Source organism: Fukomys damarensis, unplaced genomic scaffold (genome assembly GCF_012274545.1).
Source record: "Fukomys damarensis isolate Sample0158 unplaced genomic scaffold, DMR_v1.0_HiC HiC_scaffold_26, whole genome shotgun sequence".
Lineage (NCBI taxonomy): Eukaryota > Metazoa > Chordata > Mammalia > Rodentia > Bathyergidae > Fukomys > Fukomys damarensis.
This window is the reverse complement of record NW_022900938.1, coordinates 8103472-8109471: the sequence shown is the minus strand read 5'-3', so window position 1 is coordinate 8109471 and position 6000 is coordinate 8103472.

The window sequence follows — 6000 nt, the reverse complement described above, 5'->3', positions numbered from 1 at the left end:
CCTGGGGTGGCCGGGGTGGCGCTCGCCGGCCCTGGGTTCCCTGCCGCCGCCTCCTGCGGGGACCCTCGTCTTTGTGTGTGTTTACTTTACCAAAGTGCTGCGCGTACAGCCTTCTTTCCTTCCCGGGTGTCCTCCTTTTCTGAATGTAGTTATCTTTTTAAAAGCGGAAGGAGAGTTTTGCTTGGAAGCGGCATTCAGAAACTTGGCTCTGACATGCAGGCAATCCACTCATGGTGCCTCTAAGGCCGAGTGAGGAATTTGCAAACGTGGGATACAGCAGCATTGCGTGCAGATGTGTGTGACCTGCTGGGGAAAATCCTTAAAGTACTGTCGGATATTTGTAGTCTGCAACATAGGAAGAAGTGACCCTGAGCAAAATATTCAGGATCCAGGAAAGAAAGGATGGTTGAGTTGAAGTAGGCATTTGTAGGTGCTGCAGACCAAGTTTTGCAGCAGGTGATCAGTAGGAATCATCGATGAATAAGTGCTTACCCCTCACTCCCAGGGATTCAGGAAGCTGGGAGATTTTAGGGGACCCTGTTAATTTATTGTTTCATGGGAGAGATCCCGTTTGGAATAATTTGTCAGTAACAAATGGTTTGCCAGTTACGTGTCTGCCAACTCCAAGGAGTGCAAAGATCGGAAGCGCAGGGGGAAATTCTCAGATCTTATTTTAAAATATTTTGACAGTTTTAATAGATAATATTAGATTGCATAGGAGCAGAGCAACCGAATTTAAAACAGATTAGTCACGAAATGCTTAGCTGTTTTGTTAAAAAAAAAAAAAAAAGTACATATGCAGTGAATTACTTTCCTGGGTTTTCACTTTTTGAAATCCCTTCCTTGTAAAACATACTCACTTAGGACATTTTATGATTTATCTGGGGTTTAAGAAGAGATACTGGAAAGGGGATGCACAGCATGTCCTGTCTCTCTTCTGGGTGGTGGCTGCTTTCCTGAAGACCACAAAGACCTAATTCTGTTCCAGCCGAAGTGCCAGTAAAAGTGGCTGTTAGATTCAAGGGTGTCCTTTCTCCCTCCATTTTTGTATCAATTGAGGCATTTCATAGTGTTCTTTTATTAAGGTTAGAAAATTAATTTGTCCTGAGAAGTAGCAAGATGCAAATAAGGATTCTATCGAGAATTTGTCGATTGGGAATATCACCCTTTATTCCTGTTCTGGGTACTAGATATTAGAATATGAGGTCTTCAAACAAATAATTCAAGAAACCTTTTAATTTTTTAGTTTTTGTCATTTTCCAGTAAAGCTAATGTGCCATACCGGTATTGAAATTATTTTATTTTTCCTGGCTCTGATGATTTCCTGTAATATGTGGATGTGTCAGTAAAAACAGTAATAATAAAAACAATGAGACCCTGTAGATTATTTTTTCATTCTGTTAACTGATTCATATGACAAAAATCTTTAGGGATATGTTAAACAATTACAGATACTTTCTTGTTTTATTTCAAGATTATTAGCACGATAGCATAGTCCTGGACAAAATAAAAATGTTCTGTTTTGTGACCAGCAAGTAACATGTACATGTATAGGAAAGTTAGTAGATTTTGTATTCAGATAAAGCATTAGATATTATTCTTTAATCACAGTTCAAGAACATATGGGTTTACTATTAAAAGTTTTGGGGATTTACACAATAGATGCTTTGAAATAGACATCGTAAAGTAGAGGAGACTTTTGAAGAATTCGTTATATGAAATTTAAATTTTAAAGATGTTGGGTAGAAACAGATGTGTGTCAGGTTTTTTATGTCGGTTGGCTCAGGCTCTGTTTTAAGACTTAGGCCTCATCTAGTCCATTATAATGAACCTGTAATTGTTTTGTTGTTGCTATTTATATACATTATTGGAAATAAGTGCTCTGTAAAATTTATCTAAGTATGAAGCTATGATCTGGATACTACAGAACCATCAAATATTACTTTCATGGAAGTGAATGTTTTACGAAGTTTATTATACTAATGTATAATCATCTTGCCTATGCGTGTTTCATTGTAGAATTTATTAAATACATTAAAGAATAAATGATACTTCATTATATAGGATTGCTAGCTCCTCTGCTTTGGGTTTATTTTTATCTTAACTGCTTTCATCATTTTGAGCACAGGGGAAAATAGTACATTTGTTATATGTAAATTTCCTTTCTGATCTGACATGTTCAATAACTTGTACAATAGTAAAAGCTCCCTTAAACTTAACAATGGAACAAGTGGGAAATTGAGAAGTTGAGTCTAAGAAAAAGAATTCTCATCTTGTGAGAATTCTCACAGCTAAACATACCATTAACCTTTAACATAGTTTTGCCATTTCTCAATATATTGTACTGTAACTAGGGGGCTGCATGTTAATTTGCATTGTATATTAATATTTACAGAGAAACTTCTAAAAGATGATAAAATTTGCTAATATTTCCTACATACTCTGCTCAGAATGCTCTTAATGTTCATTGAATAACTTGACTTTTGGTTAATTGATACATTTCCAGCCATTTTATGAAAAGTTAGTATTTGCCTATTGTAAATTAGGATGTAGTTATTCCTTAATAGTAAAATGTTTTTTTCTAATTTTAATAAATGCATTTAAACTTACCTATGAATATTTAAAATTTTAAGGAGCCCTCTAAATTTTTTCTAGTTTCATTCAGAATTCAGAAAAGAATTGAGAGCATTTCAAGTTTCCCAAATCATCATTTCAACAGAAACTATGTCATATCTTTAATAGTAATAAACCCCAAAATGTCAGCTTAATTAATTCATATTACTATGTTTTACTGATAAATGTGGCCAGGTAAATCTTTTGGAACTTCAGACATAAATAGAAGTTAGTATGTAGGCCAGCTGTGCAAACTTAACCCATGAGATGGAAGTAACTTACATTTAATCATTTGATTGATTTAATCATTTGATTTGATTGATGCTTGAGTTCTGGATTCTAGGTCTAGGGTAGATGTGGTAAGGATTCATTTCCTAGAAGCTCACCCTTTCCTCAGCCTTTTCAGACTTTTTCAGACCTTTTCATTTCAGCCTGCAGTGGTCCCCCTGCACGCTGCTCTCAGGCCTCTGCCTTCAGACTGCGTGCTCCTAAGGTCAGCTGTACTTCGGAGGCTTTAACCCTGATCTGTCATCAGAATGGCTGTTTCCTTCCAATCCCAATCTTGTATTCCCTCAGTGTGTAACATCTCATCTGGATATTGAGAGAAAACCAGTGTTGTGGAACTAATTCACTTTAATCTGTAAATGATTCATGAGCCCTTAGCCAGGGTTTTCACATTTTTTGTAAGTCTAGGAGAGGTTGCTTAGATAATTTTGAAGTAAAAATTTCAGGCTGAGTTGGGGGCAAGGAATTTGTAATCCTTTGCATAGAGTAGTCAGGCCCTTGGATTTTGCTCTTGGTTTCTCCCACTCCTTGAAGATTCTCTCTTCCCTGGAATGTCAGGGCTTGTAAAGGTGTGTAGGTACACACACGCAGACGCACACGCACACACCCTCTAAGTTGTGTGTGAGGTTGCGATGTCTCTACCATGTGGGGGGAAATACTTAATAGTGAATGTGAGTCCATTTGAATATAATACTTTTTTTATTTGGGAGTAATTTATATTGCATTTAATTTTTAGGGGGAACAGAGATGAATAAGACCTAGAATCATTTATGACTGAACTTAATTGCCTAAAAATGTGGTCTTAGGGCTGGTTTCACAATATATAACATTAATCATGTGTAGTTCCTGTATTTGGGATTGCATCTTTTGATCTCTTGGAAAAATACCCATCTTATTCGAGTCTACCATATGGCCTTCTAAGAAAGAAAAAGTATCAAGGATAAGAAGATGGCAGAGAGTGTAGGTAAAGTTAAAGGAAGCAACAGAGTGTGCTGTTACTAGATTGTCAGTTCAATGGGGCACAAGTGTACCCAGATATTCTTTTTGAAATATGAAAGGAGACTTAAACATTGGGCCTCGTTAAATGGTGACCTTTATGGAGATGTTCCATATAGAACATTTTGTGAGGGATGAAGCAAGTAAAAGACTAGTGAGACCTGTCTATCCTCAGGCTGCATATAGCCTAACGGTAATTTGTTCTGCAGAGTCAGGTTAAGTCAACTTTGCTCCCTGGCTCCTTTTGTGTAAGAGGTTGTGTAGTGTATGTCACAGTGCTTAAAAAATGTATGCTGCTTGCCTGTCTCCTTCCTCCTGACTCTTCACAAAGGAGCACGTTTCCTCTGTTTCCCTAAACTGGCCTGGTGCATTTGAAAGAGGGGAGAGAAAATGGGAAGGGAGTTGGGGAGGGAGAGGAGAGATGAAAGGCAAGGGAAGAATTGAGGGATTCCAAGAAGGAAAGACCACCTGTAGCCAGGTGTGGGAAAAGCTTTTGGGAAAGGTGGTGGGGGCTGGAGGGAGAAGGGTGTCTGGCATGGGCCAAGGAAGTGGGAGGCACATTTGAGGGAGAGATGGGGCTGGCCAGCTTGAGAGGTCTGGGAGTGGGGTGCCTGTATGAATGGTTTGGGTGTCTTTAAGGAGTGGGGAGATTTGCACAGATGAGCGAAGTTGTACCTGTCCTTTAGAATGATAAAGTTAGCCTTGCAGTCCAGGATCCATTGAAGGTGAGGAAGTTATTTCAAAGTTTACTCAAGAAGCAGTGAAAACCAGAATTAGCTTTTAAGACAGAAAAAGGGAGATGGTGGCCTAAACCAGGGAACTGCAAAAGTAGTGGTGCAACCCAGAGAACTGAGGGAGTCGGGAAGAGTCCACTGGGGAATCTAGAAGAAGAGGAAGAGATACTGCACTTTTGGGCATACCAAAGTTGAGGTTTTGACAATCTCCAGGTAGAATGCCAGATTACTGTTCAGAGTGATCTGGCTGATGGTTCTCAAATTTTTCAGGAAGAAGGTTTACTTCTTAAATTTTAAAAAATTGCAAATACTCATAGTTTTAGCTTTTATTAAGTATATATATTCTCAAAACAATAAATTCAGGTATACTTTTAAATGGGTTTTATTAAACTACAAAAAGTTTATTTACCTTCACTTGTAAAGTAGACCTGTGTGAAGGCATCCTTTGACTCAGTGACCAGAGCCTGGTGCACGTTTGCGTTTGAGGACCCTTGGCAGCAGTAACTCCTTAGCCCCTTGCCCGTGTGCCATTAATTAACGATACAGGTGTAGATTTGGAAGTCACTGCTCATAGTGGTGTCTGACGCTGGAAGGGGAGAGTATGGACAGACAGTAGAAAAGCGATCCTGTCAGATATTGGCAGCTGGATTCAGTGTTCAATTCCTGTAGTCTCGGCACTTGAGAACCCAAGGCAGGAGCGTCACTTGAATTTAGGAGTTGAAGACCAGCCTGGGTAATATAAATATATAGCAAGATCCACATCTCAAAAAGCACCAGCAAATGGTGCTTGTCCTTAGAATACAGTAAGGGAAGGTAGGCGACACAAAATATCGTATTACCAAAGTTAAACGAAGACCATTTCGAGTGATGATCTGCAGCTGAGAAACACTCAGTCTCTCTCAGTAGTTTATATTTTTGATAGAAGTTGGAGGACCAGAGAGGCTGGGTGGAAGCAGGTTTGAAGAAAGGGTTCTTTTCCCTAGTGTCCAAGAAAGGCGCCTGTTCTACCTTACATGGTAACTCAGTAGTTCCTTGAGATTTTTATTGGGGTTAGAGGACTGGGGCTGGATTGAGGCAGATTTGAAGCAATGATACTTTTTCTCTGGTGACCATAAAAGGGCTCCGCCCTCCTCTAAATCATCACATCCAAGCTTGGAGAATGTCAGGAAAAGTTTGTTTCCCATAGCAAAGCAGGGGTTGAGCAGTAAAAATTTCTGGAGCAGACAGCTCCTTATTTTACTTAGCATAGTTAGGTGACTGATGCTATCCTGTAAGGAGATCCTGTAAATAAGGTACAATTTTTAAGGTTTTGGAATAGATCATTACCATAACAAACAAGTAGTCCTAGACTGATCTGTTATTATATAAGCCT